The sequence below is a fragment of the Staurois parvus genome, unplaced genomic scaffold (genome assembly GCF_062004578.1).
Source record: "Staurois parvus isolate SC_StPar_1 unplaced genomic scaffold, SC_StPar_1.0 ptg001466l, whole genome shotgun sequence".
Classification (NCBI taxonomy): Eukaryota; Metazoa; Chordata; class Amphibia; order Anura; family Ranidae; genus Staurois; species Staurois parvus.
Genome location: NW_028319262.1, coordinates 522,285 through 543,337, shown reverse-complemented (window position 1 = coordinate 543,337; position 21,053 = coordinate 522,285).

Genomic DNA, 21,053 nt, shown 5'->3' with positions numbered 1-21,053 from the left:
AGAGGATGTTGGAAACACTGGAAGTACTGGAGACACAGGAGTCACTCACTGGAGACACTGGGAGTACTGGAGACACAGGATTCACCGGACACATGGGGATGTTGGAAACCCTGGGAGTACTGGAGACACTGGAGTCACTGGAGACACTGGACATATTGGAGACACAGAAGTCACTGGAGACACTAGACATAGTGGAGACACAGGAGTCACTGGAGACACTGGGAATAATGGAGATATAGAAGTCACTGGAGATGCAGGGGATGCTGGAGACACTGGAAGTAATGGAGACACTGGGGAGTCACTAGAGACACTGAAAGTAGTGGAAACACAGGAGTCATTGGAAGAAGTGGAGACACAGGAGTCACTGGAGACACTGAACGTAGTGGAGACACAGGAGTCACTGGAGACACTGGATGTAGTGGAGACACAAGAGTCACTGGAAGTAGTGGAGACACAGGAGTCACTGGAAGTAGTGGAGACACAGGAGTCACTGGAGACACTGGATGTAGTGGAGACACAGGAGTCACTGGATACACTGGGAATAGTGGAGATATAAAAGCCACTGGAAATACAGGGGATGCTGGAGACACTAGAAGTAATGGAGATACAGGAGTCACTAGAGACACTGGAAGTAGTGAAGACACAGGGGTCACTGGAGACACTGGAAGTAGTGAAGACACAGGGGTCACTGGAGACACTGGAAGTAGTGAAGACACAGGGGTCACTGGAGACACTGGGATTATTAAAACGATCCTCTTATTTTGAGCCATGCAGTGCTATGAAGAGAGCACTTGCTTGGGAATAAGGGATACATAGGAATGCTGGAGACACTGGGGATAATGGAGACACAGGAATGACTGGAGATACTGGAATCATTAGAGACACAAGGAATGCTAAAGATACTGGGAATAGTGTAGACACAAGGGTCACTGGAAACACAGAAATCACTAGAGACACAGGGGATGCTGGAGACATTTGGTATAATAGAGACACGGGTGTTACTGGAGACACTCGCAATAGTGGAAACACAGAGGTCATTGGAGACACAGGGAGATGTTGGAGACATTTGGTATAATGGAGACATGGGTGTCACTGGAGACACTTACAACAGTGGAGACACAGAGGTCATTTTAGACACGGGGAATGCTGGAGACATTTAGAATAATGGAAACACAGGGTTGTCGGGGATATATTGAAAACCGTGGAGGCACAGGGTCCACTGGGGTTGCTGGAGATACCATGGATGCTGGAGCTACTAGGAGACACAGAGGTCACTGGAGACACTGAAAATAATGGAGACACAGGAGTTGTTGAAGATGCCAGGGCTGCTGGAGCCACTAGGAATAGAGGAGACACCGGTCACTGGAGATACTGGGAATAACAGAGACACAGGGGATGATGGAGATACCAGAGATGCTGTAGCCACTAGGAATAATGGAGACACAGGGTCACTGGAGACACTGGGAATAATGGAGACACAGGGGATGCTGGAGACGCTGAAAATAGTGAAGGCACAGGGCTCGCTAGGGATGCTGGAGGTACCAGGGATGCAGGAGCTACTAGGAATAATGGAGACAGAGGTCACTGGAGACACTGGGAATAATGGAGACACAGGGGATGTTAGAGATCCCAGTGATGCTGAAGCCACAAGGAATTATGGGGACACAGGGTCACCGGAGACACTAGGAATAATGGATACACAGGGGATGCTGGAGACGCTGAAAATAACGAAGGCACAGAATTCACTGGGGATGCTGGAAATATCGGGGATGCTGGAGCTGCTAGGAATAATAGAGACACAGAAGTCACTGGAGACACTGGGAATAATGGAGACACAGGTGATGCTGGAGACACTGAAAATAGTGAGGGCACAGGGTTCACTGGGGATGCTGGAGATACCAGAAATGCTGGAGCCCCTAGGAATATTGGAGACACAGATGTAACTGGAGACACTGGGAATAATGGAGACACAGAGGATGCTGGAGATGCTGAAAATAGTGAATGCACAGGGTTCGCTGGGGATGCTGGAGGTACCAGGGATGCTGGAGTTACTAGGAATAATGGAGACACAGGGTCACTGGAGATACTGGGAATAATGGAGACACGGGATGTTGGAGATACCAGGGATGCTGGAGCCACTAGGAATAATGGAGACACGGGCCACTGGAAACACTTGAGAATAATGGAGACACAAAGGTCACTGGAGACACTGGGAATAATGGAGACACAGGGGTCACTGGAGACACTGGGAATAATGGAGACATCAGGGATGCTGGAGCTGCTAGGAATTATAGAGACACAGAAGTCACTGGAGAGACTGGGAATAATAGAGACACAGGGGAAGTTGGAGATACCAGGGATGCTGGAGCCACTAAGAATGATGGACACAGGGGTCACTGGAGACACAGGGAATAATGGAGACACAGGTGATGCTGGAGACACTGAAAATAGTGAGGGCACAGGGTTCACTGGGGATGCTGGAGATACTAGAAATGCTGGAGCCCCTAGGAATATTGGAGACACAGAGGTCACTGGAGACACTGGGAATAATGGAGATGCTGAAAATAGTGAAGGCGCAGGGTTTGCTGGGGATGCTGGAGGTACCAGGGATGCTGGAGCTACTAGGAATAATGGAGACACAGGGTCACTGGAGATACTGGGAATAATGGAGACACGGGATGTTGGAGATACCAGGGATGCTGGAGCCACTAGGAATAATGGAGACACGGGTCACTGGAAACACTTGAGAATAATGGAGACACAAAGGTCACTGAAGACACTGGGAATAATGGAGACACAGGGGTCATTGGAGACACTGGGAATAATAGAGACACGGGTCACTGGAGATACTGGGAATATTGGAGACACAGGGGTCACTGGAGACACTGGGAATAATGGAGACACAGGGGTCACTGGAGACACGGAATAATGGAGACACAGGGGTCATTGGAGACACTGGGAATAATAGAGACACGGGTCACTGGAGACACTGGGAATATTGGAGACACAGGGGTCACTGGAGACACTGGGAATAATGGAGACACAGGGGATGTTGGAGATACCAGGGATGCTGGAGACATTGGGAATAATGAAGACACAGGGGATGCCGGGTTTTTGGTTCCTTCTTCTCAGATAATCTTTGTTTTATTTTTCATCTTATTGTTTGTATTTTCTCCCACAGAAAGAGTTGGTGTTTCTCTGAAATAAAGTTGTGGTTGTCAGTTTTGGTGCAGAAAAGGCTCCGGATCCTTGTTGTGATGTACGACATCCGGGTGTGGAAGGGTTAGGACCGGACTTGGCCGTATTCGGAGTCTGATCCACTATATATACTGTAGTATCCATGTCTTCACAGCTCAGCAATAAAGTCTAACGGAGCCTCCGGCGTCACACGTGTGAAGGACGATCGGGACGATTACCAGGCGCGGATACAAGTGACAACTTCGCCTTCTCAAACGTCTCATTTCGGCACTTTGTTTCGCCCTGAAGGCAAAGTAATACGACAAGAATCACATGGAAAATAAATGTAATAAAATATCAACAAAAACTAAGTTAGTATATTGGGTGCCGAGCAGAGCGTGCGACTATCAGATGCCACCATCCTCCTGGCCAGGGGTGGACTGACCATTTGGAAACTCGGGCACTGCCTGAGGGCCCGGGGTCAGTAGGGGGCCCCATGAGATGGCCCTGGTACCTTTTTCATAGGCTTTTTTGAGTTTGGGCAAGGACACAGGGGCCCCATGATCCCCTATTGCCTGGGGGCCCCATGAGTTGTCAGTCCGCCCCTGCTTCTGACGCATTGCTGTGCACCTCTACTGCGCCAAACTCCTTTTCTGTACCATTATTACTTTGTCGCATATTGTGAGACTTTTTGGGCTCGCAGTTGAGGGATGGTAAAACTCCACGGTTGATCCACATTTTTACCACCACTGCAACCGCTAACCCCTTTAGCTACAGAGGCAGCAGCCGGGGGTGTACACACGGCTGCAATGCTTTGCTTTAAGGCCATGGCAGGATTTATACCCCCTGCAGGGACGGACTGACCATTTGGAAACTCGGGCACTGCCCGAGGGCCCAGGGTCATTAGGGGGCCCCATGAGATGCCCCTGGTACCTTTTTCATAGGCTTTTTCGAGTTTGGGCAAGGACACAGGGGCCCCATGATCCCCTATTGCCTGGGGGCCCCATGAGTTGTCAGTCCGCCCCTGACCCCCTATTGCTGTTGACAGGCAGAGTGCCCACTAAACGCGACCCATCCAAGTGAATGGGGCGGCTCTGCACCTAAATGATGTCTCAAAAGGAACACAATTATTTATTTATTTTTTTAATTTTGTACAAAAATTATTAATTGCAAAAAAAAAACTGAATTAAAAGAAAAATCAGCAGAAAAATAATAGCTGAGGGGAGAAGGGGAGGAAGGAGTTAAAACAGAACTAGAGGTCATAAAAGTAACGTAAGGCGTGGTTCACACCTATGCATGTTGCAGGGACTTCCCTAGGGTTGGTGTCACCCGGTACGGTAACACTTGGTGACACCCCCTCCGACGATCCCCGCAGAATGGATCGGATCTGCGGATTGAGCATAATGGATCAGACTCCGATCCATTATGCTCCCCAATCCACAGATCCCATCCATCCTGCGGAGATCGTCGGCATGCGACCTCTACGGGTGACACCGGACCCGCTCCACGAAAAGGTAAGTTGTAAAGCAAGCCGACGATCCGCGCAGGATGGATGGGATCTGTGGATTGGGGAGCATAATGGATCGGAGTCCATGCTGACTCCACAGATCTGATCCATCCTGCGCGGATCGTCGGCTTGCTTTACAACTTACCTTTTTGCAGAGCGGGTCTGGCGTCACCCCATGCGGTAAGTGTCATCTGGTGCGGCACGCACCCCCCGCGCCTACCTCGGGACCAGGGGCGGACTGACAACTCATGGGGCCCCCGGGCAACAGGGGATCATGGGGCCCCTGTGTCCTTGCCCAAACTCAAAAAAGCCTATGAAAAAGGTACCAGGGGCATCTCATGGGGCCCCCTACTGACTCCGGGCCCTCGGGCAGTGCCCAAGTTTCCAAATGGTCAGTCCGCCCCTGCTCGGCACACCACTGGCGTGTTGCAATCTGCTGCAACAAAAAAAATCCCTGACCCTATGAAAAATCGCAGCGGCTGAAAATGCTTAGATGTCCCACAGGAAACCATATTAAATGGACTGCAGTGCGTTTCTGCAAAATGGCACTAAAAATGCATAAGTGTGAACCAGGCCTTAGGGAGGATTATAACCCCTGTCAGGTTTTTTTTTTGCCATCTGTGTCCCATTTGGGAGATTTCTCCTCACTTCCTGTCCCATAGACAAAACAAGAAGTGAGAGGAAATCCCTCCACAGCATTTTGCATTTTAATCTGCCCACCAACAAGTTGGCAAAAAACCCCCAAAAAACATAAAACGCGAGACGCATCAAAGACGAGTCAAAAACACGAAACGCACTACAGAAACGGATCAAACGCAAACTGCATAGGTGTGAACCTAGCCGTACTGTGTGAGCCGTGTTGAAAAAAATACTGCGTGATCATTCTGTGTTCCTTTCCTCTGCATTGGCAGCCAATTCAAAATGAATGAAACGCATGACGCAACATGTATTACCCTAGGTTTACACCTATGCAGGTTGCGTTTTGTGCGTTTCTGCATTGGGTTTTGCATTTCGTTTTTGCCTCGTTTTTTTATTTTTTTATTTTCTTGTTGCTAGGCAGATTTTAAATGCAAAAGACATCAAAAACATGGCAAAAAAGCATCAAAAACGCAATACATGCTTTTCTGCAGCATTCCCACTGAAGTCTATAGAACCAAAAACGCAACGTTTTGCGTTCAAAAAAGTCTCTGACCCTTTCCAAAGAACGCACCGGGGTGAAAACGCGCAGATGTGAAGCTGTCCCATAGGAAACCATGTTAAATCGACTGCAAAACTTAAAACGCTGCAGAAAACGCTTACATGGTTACCTGGGGTTAGTCTCTGGTCACGCCGGTGCGACTTGTCATGCAATTTGATAGTTTCAAATCACATGACAAGTCGCACCCTATTGACCGCGACGGAAGCCGTCCTATCGGTGCGATTCTGACTTCACTGGAGTCGCACCGATTTTGACAGTACTACGTTCAGGTGCGACTTGCATGGACGTCTATGAATGCAGATGTCTTCCAAGTCAAACTGACATCCGACTTTGAAACCGAGAGATTTCAAGTGAAGTCGCATGATTTCGAAGTCGGATTTGGTGTGACCGAAGACTACACAGCGCACTGATGTGTGAGGACCAGGGGCGGACTGACCATTCGAGCACTCGGGCACTGCCCGAGGGCCCGGGGTCAGTAGGGGGCCCCATGAAATGCCCCTGGTACATTTTATAGGCTTTTTTGGGTGTGCTTTGAGTGTGGGCAAGGACACAGGGGCCCCATGATCCCCTATTGCTCGGGGGCCCCCTGAGTTGTCAGTCCGCCCCTGGTGAGGATGGAGGAGAAAATTCCAAAACCGGCCAATCCCCTCTCCCCCCCCCCCCCATCCGGGGTGACAATCCTAATTCCTGATCAGGGGCGGACTGACAACTCATAGGGCCCCTGGGCAATAGGGGATCATGGGGCCCCTGTATCCTTGCCCAAACTCGCAAAAGCCTATGAAAAAGGTACCAGGGGCATCTCATGGGGCCCCCTACTGACCCTGGGCCCTCGGGCAGTGCCCGAGTTTCCAAATGGTCAGTCTGCCCCTGTTCCTGATCCAGCTAATCAGACATTCCAGAGACTTCACCTGCCCCAAGGAAGGAAGGAATGACAATACCGCCCCCCCTCCCCCATATGCATCCCTAATCCATCCATTCATCCCACCCAGAGCAGATCCCACCTCATTCCAGCTGGATGGACAATAGGAAGACAATGAGCGCTGGGGGCGCCCCCGGGGTCATTCCAACTGGATTGTAGAGAGAAATATCACCAACATAGTCCGAGGAGATTCCACATAAACATGACTCAAGATGAGTGACCCCCGTGGTGTATTTATACAGCAACTAAAAAAAAACCAATGTGGGGCCCCAGGAGTGATTCCAACCAAGGGCCCCTAGTTCCTCCCTCCCCCTTCATCAACATTCTAATTTAAAATAAATAAAGCATTTCCATTTTCATTACAAACCTTAATATAGACCCAGTGATGTCATTACTGAGCCTCTGTGCTTCTCCATGCAATGTAGGCTGATCGTGGCCGGTGGGAGGACCCGGTAAAGTGCTGTACATAGCTTCCTGAAAACATCACAGCCCCCCCTTGCCCCAATACTCCTCTCAAGACCTCATTATTATTATTATTATAGACCCAGTGATGTCATTACTGAGTCTCTGTGCTTTTCTATGCAATGCAGGCTGATCATGGCTGGTGGGAGGAGCCGGTAAAGTGCTGTACATAGCTTCCTGAAAACATCACAGCATCAAAAAATGCACCAGAACACGTAAACAAATGCATCAAAAATGAACCAGAACATGTAAAAAAATGCATCAAAAAAGCACCGGAATGCACCAAAAACACACTGGAATGCACATGTCCCTATTTAGATTGCCGAAAAAGAGAGGGAAAAAAATGATCCAAAAAGCATCAAAAACGCACCGCAATGTGTCAAAAATGCATCAAAAATGCACCGGAACACGTAAAAAAATGCATCAAAAACGCACTGGAATGCACATATCCCTATATAGTTTGACGAAAAAGAGAAGCAAAAAAAATGATCCAAAAAGCATCAAAAACGCACCGGAATGTGTCAAAAATGCATAAAAAATGCACCATAACACGTAAAAAATGCATCAAAAACGCACTGGAACGCGCCAAAAACACACTGGAATGCACATGTCCCTATTTAGATTGACGAGAAAGAGAGGGGAAAAAATGATCCGGAAAGCATTAATAATGCACCGAAACGCGTCAAAAATGCATCAAAACCGCACCGAAATGCGTCAAAAATGCATCAAAAATGCACCGAAACGCATCAAAGATGCATCAACACCGAAACGCGTCAAAAATGCATCAAAAACGCACCAAAAAAGTGTCAAAAATGTGCATGCGGAAATGAATCCGGAATGCATCTGGACTGTGTTTCTGCAGTGTGAGCCGGCCCTTAAGCCTTTATCCCCCCTTCTGTTTTCATCTTCTGATCTGGCCAGTAACACACCCCCTGCATTAGAGCGCCCCATTCTGGAGGAAGGATCACAAGAGGCACAGCAGACAACATCATTGTCAGTCTGGGGGGAGGGGAGTGTTACATGGGCTAGCAGATTTAGATACACTAACAAACTGAAGCCAAACTCCAGCTACTTTATAATCATTTTTTTTCCTTTTGGGATAAACAATTTACATGAATAAATAAAAGCTGATCATTGTAAGTACTCCTGTCAGTGGTAAACACGTTGTCTCATCCCTGTAAACTGATACATTCTGCTGGAGAGCTTGTTCTTTTGAAAGACAACAGACTTGCTGGCTGGATCACCTGAAGAAAATAGAAGAAAGAGTCAAAAACAGAAAACAAATGCGGCTGCCACAGCCAAGAATAGGTAAGCTGCAATAGAATGAATGTTTGCTTTTGGGTTTAATACGGCTTTAGGAACTCTGTATACAGCGGCACCGAACTGACCGACAGTAGATTTCCTGTTCACACTGATTGGTCTCCAATATGGTCATCATCCACCAATCAGCAGCTATATTCTCTGTAACTACTTTCTCTCTTTCTTTTTCTCTTTCTTTCTCTCTCTCTCTCTCTCTCCCCCCCTCTCTCTCTCTTTCTCTTCTTTCTTTCTTTCTCTCTCTCTCTCTTTCTTCCTTTTTCTCTTTCTTTCTTCCTTTCTTTCTTGTTCTCTCTCTCTCTCTTTCTTCCCTTTTCTCTTTCTTTCTTTCTTTCTTTCTTCCTTTCTTTCTTGTTCTCTCTCTCTCTCTTTCTTCCTTTTTCTCTTTCTTTCTTTCTTTCTCTCTCTTTCTTCTCTCTCTCTCTCTCTTTCTTCCTTTTTCTCTTTCTTTCTTTCTTTCTTTCTTGTTCTCTCTCTCTCTTTCTTCCTTGTTCTCTTTCTTTCTTTCTCTCTCTCTTTCTTCTCTCTCTCTCTTGCTTTCTTTTTCTTTCTTTATCTCTTTCTTTCTTTTTCTCTTTCTTTCTTTCATTCTTTCTCTCTTTCTTTCTTTCTCTCTCTCTCTCTCTCTCTCTCTCTTTCTTTCTTCCTTTTTCTATTTCTTTCTTTTCCTTCTCTCTCTCTCTCTCTCTCTTTCTTTCTTCTCTCTTCCCTCTCTCTCTTTCTTTTTTTTTTTCTTAGTGTGAAAAACACTTTTGGTCATTTTCTTTTCTGTCTGTAATACCCACATACGCAGAGATTTCACTGGGCAGCACAGTGGCTTAGCACTTCCACCTGGCAGCACCAGGATCGTCCGGGGTTGAAATCCAAACCACTGCACTACCTGCATGGAGTTTGCATGCTCTCCCTGTGCCTCCGTGGGTTTCCTCCGGTTACTCCCTTTTCCTCCCACACTCCAAAGACATGCTGGGAGGTGAATTGTCTACTGTCTATGTTGGGTTGTGGATAAGGGGGTACAAACAGTCCTCCTGTAGGGGGCCCAGGTCATTAAGGGGGGGCAGGCAGTTGGGTGAATCAGATGTGGGCAGGGAGGGTGATTGTAACAGCAGAGGGGTGATTACTGGAACCGATCCCCTGTATGGCTCTCTTGGCAGCAGCTCTTCTCCCTCCCATCAGCTTTCAGCTGCTGCAGAGAGATCCATACAGGGGATCGGTTCCAGTAATTGCCCCCCCCATCACCCTCCTTGTGCACCATATGTTTCCCCCGGCTGCCCAGACCCCCCCCCCCACCCCCACAGTGCTGCCAGCTACCCTCCTCTCCTTCCTTCCCATCGGCAGCTGCAAGCACACAATAGGATCCTTCAGGATGGAGAGTGGGGGAAGGTTCCAGTAAATATATCACATTTACTAGCCCTTTCCTTTGCGGAATGAACACAATGAGCGATCAGTACGGATCACTCACTGTGTTCATTCATAACTGAAGTATAGCCAACTGTGTGTTTTTTTGGAGGGGGTGGGGGGCCCTGTCAGGTTGGCTGTATGGGGCCCCGTGGTTTCTAACAGCAGCCCTGCTAGTATATGTTTGTATGAACGTGAGTTACCCCAGGTTCACACCTGAGCGTTTTTCACAGCGTTTTGCAGAATCACAGTACAGTCCAGGTAACATGATCTCCTATGGGACAGCTTCACATCTCCATGTTTTCACCGATGCATTTTTGGAAAGGGGCGGGGACTTTTTTAAATGCAAAATGTTGCCTTTTTGGTTCTATAGACTTCAATGGAAATGTGGCAGAAGAGCATGCAGTGCGTTTTTTGCCTTAATTTTGATGCATTTTTGTAATCTGCCTAGCAACAAGAAAACTAAAAAAAAAGAAAAAGGCAAAACGCATCAAAAACGCATTTGCAAAACGCAAACTGCATAGGTGTGTACCAAGCCTTAGAGACCTTAGATCAGGGGTGTCCAAACTTTTTTCAAAGAGGGCCAGATTGGATGAAGTGAACATGGTGGAGGGCCGAACATTTTTCCAAACATTCTTTGAACCATTGCAATTAAATGCAAATAAATTATTTTATGCCAAGTTACCGTATTTTTCGCCGTATAAGACGCACCTGACCATAAGACGCACCTAGGTTTTAGAGGCAGAAAACAGGAAAAAAAAAATTCTGAACTAATGGACTGCAGACACAGTACAGGAGATGACCAGAGACTGCGGACACAGTACAGGAGATGACCAGAGACTGCGGACACAGTACAGGAGATGACCAGAGACTGCGGACACAGTACAGGAGATGACCAGAGACTGCGGACAGCACAGGGGATGACCAGAGACTGCGGACAGCACAGGGATGACCAGAGACTGCAGACACAGTACAGGAGATGACCAGAGACTGCAGACAGCACAGGGATGACCAGAGACTGGGGACAGTACAGGGATGACCAGAGACTGCGGACACAGTACAGGGATGACCAGAGACTGCAGACAGCACAGGGATGACCAGAGACTGCGGACACAGTACAGGGATGACCAGAGACTGCAGACAGCACAGGGATGACCAGAGACTGGGGACAGTACAGGGATGACCAGAGACTGCGGACAGCACAGGGATGACCAGAGACTGCGGACAGCACAGGGATGACCAGAGACTGCGGACAGCACAGGGATGACCAGAGACTGCGGACAGCACAGGGATGACCAGAGACTGCGGACAGCACAGGGATGACCAGAGACTGCGGACAGCACAGGGATGACCAGAGACTGCGGACAGCACAGGGATGACCAGAGACTGCGGACAGCACAGGGATGACCAGAGACTGCGGACAGCACAGGAGATGACCAGAGACTGCAGACAGCACAGGGATGACCAGAGACTGGGGACAGTACAGGAGATGACCAGAGACTGCGGACACAGCACAGGGATGACCAGAGACTGGGGACAGTACAGGGATGACCAGAGACTGCGGACAGCACAGGGATGACCAGAGACTGCGGACAGCACAGGGATGACCAGAGACTGCGGACAGTACAGGAGATGACCAGAGACTGCGGACACAGCACAGGGATGACCAGAGACTGCGGACAGTACAGATGACTGCTGACCTTTGGGGAGGTGGGAAGGGGGTACCTGAATTTGACAGGTACCCGCTCTTACTTCCGCAGAGTTGTTCTTTGATCTTACCTGTCCCTCGATCCAGCCGCGCTCTGTCTTCCCGGCTTCTGTAATGGCGCTCGGCATGACAGCCGGGTGCCCAGTGCGCATGAGCGAGAAGCACTTGCGCTTTGTGATTGGTCCGGCGGCTTCTGGGATCTGTCATGTGTCCCAGGTACCGCCTTACCATTCACAAAAAGCACCGCTTCTCGCGCATGCGCACTTGGCACCCGGCTGTCATGCCCAGCGCCCACACTACAGAAGCCGGGAAGACAGCGCGCCGCTGGATAGAGGAAGAGGTAAGGTCCCGCTGCAGAGCTGACCGGCCGGCCCGGTATTCTGACACGGCCACGGTGGAAATACCGGACCGGCCGCTCCATATTCGCTCCATAAGACGCACTGACGCACTGACATGGAGGGTCGTATTAAACCGACCCTCGGGCCGTAAATGGCCCGCGGGCCGGACTTTGGACATGCCTGCCTTAGATTGTACGCTCCTCGGGGGCGGGGACTGATATGAATGCACAATATATATGAAAAGTGCTGAATAAATTGGCGGCGCTATATGAGATAGTCGGGGTAAAAAAATCCAAAAACATTTCCAATAGCAAATCTTCTCTACGTTGGAATGACCCTGAAGATTATAAAAAGGTGAATATTCTTAAATAGAACCATGACGTGCAGAACGCTGAGTAATGCGTCCCCTCCAGGTGTTTATTACTGATCACAGGAACTCTCCCTGACAGCACTTTCATCTGCTTTTCTCTCCAGAAGGACGGCACCATCTTTACTCATCCAGGGTCACCATCTGCTATCTACAGAAATGACACAATCATGTAAATCCTGGTGCCTGCACATTTCTTGGCTGTGTTCACAAATGTCTGACACAGATCAGCCCCCTGCTGCAGCCTCTCACCTTGTGACTTGCTACAAAGTTACAATGTTGCAGTCTAATCACTGGGGTGGTGGGTGGGGGGACTGAGGAAATTCTTTCTCCTGCCTGCAGGAGACTGACAACATCATCTCAGCCTATGGAATGTCATTGGACTGGAGCTTAAGGATTTTTAATGGTAAAAGGGGGATAATTTTCAGGAAAAATTTTCCTGTTGTTGTATATTGTGACATGTCTGCGATTTATTGTCGCAGATCGCAACGTTCTTGAAAAGTATAAAAGAGCAGCATGACTATCACTACTATTATTAGCAGTGTGTGACTGTGGGGGAGGGGACATCAGAGTGTAAGCTCCTCCTGGGGGAGGGGACATTAGAGTGTAAGCTCCTCTGGTACAGAGACTGATGGGACTGGCTCAGTGTTCTCTGTACAGCGCTGCGGTATATGTCAGAGCTATAGAAATGTATAATAATAGTGTGTGACTGTGGGGGAGGGGACATTAGAGTGTCAGCTCCTCTGGTACGCAGGCTGATGTGACTGGGGGAGGGGACATTAGAGTGTCAGCTCCTCTGGTACGGAGACTGACGTGACTGGGGGAGGGGACATTAGAGTGTAAGCTCCTCTGGTGCAGAGACTGATGGGACTGGCTCAGTGTTCTCTGTACAGCACTGCGGTATATGTCAGAGCTATAGAAATGTATAATAATGGTGTGTGACTGTGGGGGAGGGGACATTAGAGTGTCAGCTCCTCTGGTACAGAGACTGATGTGACTGGGGGAGGGGACATTAGAGTGTAAATTTTTTGTTTATTAAAATCTTGCAAACAAAAAACATCATAAAAATCATATTTACATATATACAGAATAAAAATATGTATTTTTAAACAAAACCAGCTTACTTCAGCAAAATAACAAATCCTGACCGTCACCTAAACACCCCCTCAGGCTAAGAAACGATTAAACATTCATCCCATACATCGATCCCATGCATGCAGCCTTTCTTCAAAAATCTGATGTTACAAAATCTAGGGGACGTGAAAGGACAGAAAGAGAAGCCACGCCCCCAGAGACTGACAGACAGCAGCTACGGGGACCTGACATTCCTCCACGCCTTTGTCCAGGCTCCCGGCCGCCACCTGTCCTTCTCAAGACCCCGAATCTTCCCAACCTCACCCAGAATGTTGTTCACCACCACCTCAACAGGATGGACTTTTTTGCGAATGGAAACCTGACACCGTGCATTCCACGTGTAGTAACGGACTACTAAGCTAACTAGAAAAAGTGTCTCAAAATCAAAATCCCGGTGAGTCTGAAAGGCACCGTAAGACCACTCCGCGTAACTCAAGCGGGAAAGGAAAGGGATCCCCAGAGCCCCACCCACCCGCTTGTAGACTTCTATATTGAAGGGGCACTGAAGCAAGAAATGGTCCATCGTCTCCTCCACCCCACCGCACTCCACTCTTGGACAACCACGGTTCTCCGCAGAGCGATGCTTCAGGTTGCCCTTCACATAGAGTCTGCCATGGAACGAGAGCCAGGCCAAATCCCGAAACTTTAAAGGGATTCTCTCCAGATTCATCAAACGCAGACCCTCCCTCATAACCGGGCCTGGGCAATCCCTCAAGGCCAATGGCTCGCTAAAGGCAGATTCAACAACCCTCCTCTCCAGGGCCTTCCTAGGAAGAGATTTAATTTCCTCCGCCGTCACTCGCCATTGCCGAAGCATTTTCAGACACGGGGCAACATAAGCCGGGAGCTTACCATGTTGGACCCTCAGGCTTTTCACTGGCCCACCATTCTCCCAGCTCCGTAGAAAAGGCCTAAACCAGGACTGAAAAATACCAACCCACCCAGGCGGTTCCTCTGCCAGCATGCTACCAAAATTATGTTTCAAAAACATCAGAGAAAAGAAAACCACCGGGTTGACCATACCTAGGCCACCCATCCGCCTGGGAAGGTAGGTTACAGACCTCTTAATGAGGTTCAGTTTGTGCCCCCATAACAGCTGGAAGAAACAACTGTAGATCCTCGCATAGAGAGACACTGGCAAAACACAGACAAAGCTGACATACAGAAATACCGGGATCAGGTAAGTTTTAATCAGGTCAATCCTTTCCCTGTAAGAGAGTTTCCAATCCTTCCAGCTGGCCACCTTGGCATCGGCATCTTGTAGCCTGCTTACCCAATTTGCAAGGCCGTAATCACCGGGACCAAATCTGATGCCTAATACTTTAATTTCCTGCTGGGGCTCTGGGAAGGCGTCCGGAAGGGTAAAGCCTTCGCCTTCCTCTCCCATCCAGAAAACCTCACTCTTATCCTGATTGATCTTTGAGCCAGATGCCTCAGCATACTGTTCCATCACCGAGACCACCTCCTCTGCCTCCTGCGTCCCAGAGATGAAAACAGACACGTCATCAGCATAGGCCACGACCCTCAGAGGGGGCTCCCCAGGAATGCCCAAAGGAACTCCACACAACGGTCCGCTCTCTAACCTCCGAATGAAGGGATCGATTACAAACGCATATAGCAGAGGACTCAAAGGACACCCCTGACGCACACCTGAGCCAACCTCAAAGGGTCGTCCAATCCAACCATTCACAAGCATGAAGCTTTCAGCCCCTCTGTATAAGGTCTTTAGCCAATCGATAAAGCCCCCCTCCAGGCCATACTTGCCAAGAAGCAGCCATAGGTACTCATGATTGACTCGATCAAAAGCTTTGGCCTGATCCAATGCCAGCAGGAACTTTCCCCAGCCTGCAGCCCTGCACCGCTCCAGGGCCTCCCGGACAGCTAACACCGCTGAAAAAGTGCTTCTTCCCTGAACCGAACAGTGCTGATGGCGAGAAAGTAAATTGCCCGCAACAGACGATAAACGCCAGAAAATAATTTTTGCCAATATCTTCCTATCAACATTGAGAAGGCTAATGGGCCGCCAATTCTCAATTCTCGAGGAATCCTTACCCTTTGACAGAAGAATCACTGCAGATTGTCGCATGGAGGGAGAGAGCGAACCCTCTCTCAGACAGCCATTAAACACCTCCACCAAATATGGGGCCAGAGTCACCTTAAAGTGCTTATAAAACTCGGCTGTCAATCCGTCTGGCCCAGGCGACTTCTTCATGGCAAGCTGATCAATAGCTTTCACCACCTCATCTGCCGTGATGTCCTCTGTCAAACTCACAAGAGAACTGCCATTTCCCAGTCCTGGAGTAGAGTCCAGAAAACCCAACATGCTCGCTCGATCGAGGTCCCTCCTACCCAGGAGGTCAGCATAATATGACTTGGAGGTTTCCAGGATCCCTGACTTGGACTTTGTCAGGGAACCCGTACTGTCAACCAGGCCTACAACTGACTTAACTGCTCTACCTTGTTTGCAGTTCTGGTAAGGGTCGGGCGAGTGATATTTCCCATAATCCCTTTCCAGAACCAAAGAGGCATTCCTGTCATATTGACACTGCCTGAGCAAGAGTTTGACCTCAGAGATCGCTTCTGGATCTCCATTATTCGAGACAAGCCGATCGAGCTTCCTCCGCAGACGCTGGTAGGTGACATACTTATCAAGCTGTTTATTCCTTCCTATGGCCTTGAAAAACCCAACGATCCTTTGTTTTGTAAGCTCCCACCACTCGGACTTACTGCTGCAAACGTCCATGATTGATACCTGTGCCTGAAAAAAATCCTCAAAGGATTGACTCACCTTCTCATCGTCCAGGAGTGCCGAATTCAGCTTCCAGGTACCCCTCCCCTTAGGTGGTGTATCGGGGCCACTCAGAGTCACAGACAGAATACAGTGATCGGAAAACTCTACCGCCTGACACACTGGTGCCGAGAAGGCGGAGTTCCCCTTTAAAAAAAACCTATCTATTCTACTCTGACTGGAACCTCTCTGAAAAGTGAATCCCGTGTCGTCTGGGCAGCAATGAATGTGCACATCAACCAGACCTGCCTCTCTAGCTATTTTGTTTAAAAAAAACCCGTCACAGTCCAGCCTGACTCCGGTCCCTCTCCTGTCCTTAGTCCTAGTGACGGTGTTAAAGTCACCACCGAAGACAACTTGCTGGGCTGTAAAAAGGAAAGGCTTGATCTTCATGAAGAGGCATTTCCTGTCCCATTTTGTCTGGGGCCCATAGATGTTAATCAGGCGCAGGTCCTGCCCCCCCATGGAGACGTCTAAGACCATGCATCTCCCCATTTCTACCTCAATAATCCGCCGACAGGTTACCATGCCGGAAAAAAGTACCGCAACTCCAGTGTAAGGCTCGGCCGCAAGAGACCAGAAGGAGGGGCCGCGCCTCCACTCCTTCTTCGCCATATGAACATCCCCCAAACTGGACAACCTGGTCTCTTGCAAAAAGAAAATGTCAGCATCAAACCTGCTGAGCAAAAATAAGGCCATGTTACGAGCGCTTACTGATTTTATGCTGGCGACATTAATGGTCGCCACCTTCAAAGGAGTGGGAACCGCCATCAGGATGATCGAGGTACCCGTTTCTTAGCCTGCTTACCCCCCTCCCTACTTGGAGACCCTACACGCTTCATAGTCCTCTGTGTTTCCTCCTCCATGGAAACCAGAGACTCATCCCCTGAAGATCCCTCATCCTCCACCTCAGATAACACTTCAAATGTGTTTGACACCTCCACCCTCCCAGGGTCAGGTACAGGCACATCCTTCTTCCGCTTCTTCTTCCCAGACTTCCTTTTTGCCTCCAACCACTCCATATCATCATTTGATAAACCGGCCCGCAAAACCCCCTCCCCTTCCCTTCCACCATCACCAACAACATCATCCACCCCACTCTCTCCACTCACCACAGCAGTCCCCCCAACCTTCACCCCAACACCCCCACCATCATTCACTCCACCCCCCAGCGCCTCACGCGCTCTGACCCTCCGACGCCGGGGAGGGGGGGGTCGGTGCAACCATACACATTGGTCCAGTTCCCTCCACAGCCCCCACTACCTCTGGGGAAACTGACACAGGAGGATCAGACACAACATCCACGGACACTGACTCAGGGGGCACAACACAAGGAGATGACACATTAGAGGGACCATCAGACACTGGGAACACAGGGACAGAGACATTGGGGACCCCTGGCACAGCCTCCCTCTCCTCTGCCTCCTCCATGTCCAGACGAAAAAACTCTTCCACCAAAGCTGACTGGTTGTGCATGGCCTCAGGGCACCGGTTGTACGAATGGCCAACCTTATCACACAGATTGCACCTGATGATATTACAATCCTTAGCCAGGTGCCCCAGATCCTGACATAGAGAGCACTTCATCTCTGGGCATGAGGAGGCCAAGTGACCCCGAGAACCAGATGTCCCAGATCCTGACATAGGGAGCACTTCATCTCTGGACATGAGGAGGCGAAGTGACCCCGAGAACCGCACTTATTGCAGAGCTTGGGCTGTCCAGGGTAGAACACCACAATCCTGTCCTTCCCAATGAAGGCTGAGGAGGGCAGATGCTGGACCACATTCCCACACACATACAACCTCATCTGCACCGACCACCCACCCTTCCATATCCCTCTCTCATCCACAATCTTCTTCAGGGGTGCAAGTAGCTCCCCAAATCTCCTCAGCCAGACAGCCAAGTCAGCCGAAGGAATGGACTCATTCCGTACTAGAATGGTGACCGTCTTCACTAGAGGTTGGCGTGAGACAACCTTTGGGACGAGTCCCCTCCATTCCGGCAGACCCTTATACATGTGTTCATACTTCTCCCAGAATATATCCAGAGACTCGGGGCGCACAAAGGACAGATCATACTCATAGGATCCTACAGGGCTGATCAAGGCGAAGATATCATCCGCCCTAAACCCCATCTCCAAAATCCTGTCCACCACCGACATCCTGACCGGGGGAGCACCCCCACCTTCCCATCTGAGCTGCACCAAATTCCTCCTCCTGAAGGACAGGGGTGCAGATGGCAGACCTGCAGCAGACCTCCCCCCAGAGCTGACATGATGTGACCCCCTGCTCCCAGCCAGAGCCCCAGCATAGGTCTTATTTGCAGCATTAGATGTAGTGGACCTTAAAGCTGCACCCCGCCCATTGGTTGCAGGAACCTCAGAGCCCCCGCTCTGCAGACCACCATCAGAGGCAGCAGCAGTCCCTCCATCCACCAACACACAGGCATTCCCCTTTCCAGCATTGCAAGCACTCTTATCATCCATACGTTTCCTTTCACTCGTGGCACTACTGCTCCCAGCAGACTCACTCACACCAGATGCTCCTGTCTCCCCCTCCCCCAACATACTCCTCTTAGGCAAAAGCCTTCCACTCCTGGTCACTCTCCCCTGGGTTTCAGCAACACCTTTCAGAGTGCTGCTGACAATTTCCCTCCCACCATTTTCTGCTGCATTTGCAGCCATCAGCAGAGGTTGTCCAGCAATAGTCTCAGATCCCCCCTTTACCTTCCCCCCAGCAGAGTCCACAGTCACAGGGTTCCTGGTATCAGAGTCCTCAGTCCCAGCAGAGTGCAGTCCTGCAGGCACAGCAGCCATCTTCCCTGCAGAGCTCTGTGCACACACAGGAGGATTTCCCTCCAAAACACTGCAGTGCACATGGCTGTCCACACTGGAGTCCAAACTGGCACTTTTAATAAAGCGTGGCTTTTCTGTTTTTTTCTCCTTTACAGGACCAGGTACAGAGTCCTCACCGTCATCTTCATCCTCAGAGTCCTCAGAAAAACGGAAAGTTCTTCCAATTAGGGAAGACTCCAATTCCTCAATGTACTTTAGCAGCCCTCCACCATATTCCTCTACCTCCTGTGCTGTTCCTCCAGCTTGCTGTGGAGGGAGGGGGGCAGAGGCTGACATTTCCTCCAGGGAAGCAGATCCTGAGGTGGATGGGATAGCAGGGGCAGCATCCAGGACCCCCTCCTCACTCTCCACCCGTACTGCCACCGCCGGTGCTGGATCCTTACCGGAGTCTCCCTTCATCTTCCGGAACCTTTCCTCATTACGGAACTTTTCTCTGAAAGCTCCGCTCTTCTCCTTCAGCGTCTTTACCAGATTCTGCTGCTTCTTAATGGCGACCTCCAAACCCTTCATCTCCGGCTTCATGCTCTGCCTCTTGCTGCTCCATGACGTCCTCCAAACCCTTCATCTCCGGCTTCAGACTCTGCCTCTTGCTGCTCCATGACTTGTCATGGAGAACTTTCTTTTTCTTGTAGTCAGTTTTCAGACTCACCAACTTTTCCTCCTCCTTTGCGATTCTCACCAGATAATCAGCAACCCGCTCTCTAAAGACAGGGAGGGATTCCCCACTTTTAGGGCCACAGCCAAGGTCTTCAGGTGCTGGTGAAGTATGGGAAGGCAAGCTGGGTCCCTCAGGGGGAGCATGGTCTGAGCCTAGCCCAGAAGAGGCCATGTTTCTGGGGCCAGGCGAGCAGGCCTGGCCCCCTAGTGCCTGGAGAGGGAGAGCACCTGCAGCACAACCTCTCTGGTGCAGAGTGTAAGCTCCTCTGATACAGAGACTGATGGGACTGGCTCAGTGTTCTCTGTACAGCACTGCGATATATGTCAGAGCTATAGAAATGTATAATAATGGTGTGTGACTGTGGGGGAGGGGACATTAGAGTGTCAGCTCCTCTGGTACAGAGACTGATGTGACTGGGGGAGGGGACATTAGAGTGTAAGCTCCTCTGGTACAGAGACTGACGTGACTGTGGGGGAGGGGACTTTAGAGTGTCAGCTCCTCTGGTGCGGAGACTGATGTGACTGGGGGAGGGGACATTAGAGTGTCAGCTCCTCTTCTCCAGAGGCTGATGTGATTGGCTCAGCGTTCTCTGTACATTACTGCGGTATATGTCAGAGCTATAGAAATGTATAATAATAGTAATATTATTATTATACAGGATTTATGGCACCAACAGGTTTCTCAGCACTTTACAATATAACGGGAGACAATACAGTAACAATACAGGTCAATACAAGAGGGATAAGAGGGCCCTGATCCTGGGAGCTTACAATCTAAGAGGGAGGGGCTGGCGGGACAAAAAGTAGTAACTGTGGGGGATGGACTGGTAGGAGGAATAGAAGATTCCATTATTAGCTGAGGGCAGGATAGGCTTCCCTGAAGAGAGAGGTTTTCAGAGATCGCCTAAAAGTGGGCAGAGTAGGCGATAGTCTGATAAATTGGGGTAGGGAGTTCCAGAGGATGGAGGAGGCTCTGGAGAAGTCCTGGAGACAAGCATGGAAGGAGGAGATAGTCGGACAGATTAGGGTAGGAAGTTCCAGAGGATGGGAGAGGCTCGGGAGAAGTCCTGGAGAGGGGCATGGGAGGAGGAGATAGTCGGACAGATTGGGGTAGGATGTTGCAGAGGATGGGAGAGGCTCGGGAGAAGTCCTGGAGAGGGGCATGGGAGGAGGAGATAGTCGAGCAAATTGGGGAAGGAAGTTCCAGAGGATGGGAGAGGCTCGGGAGAAG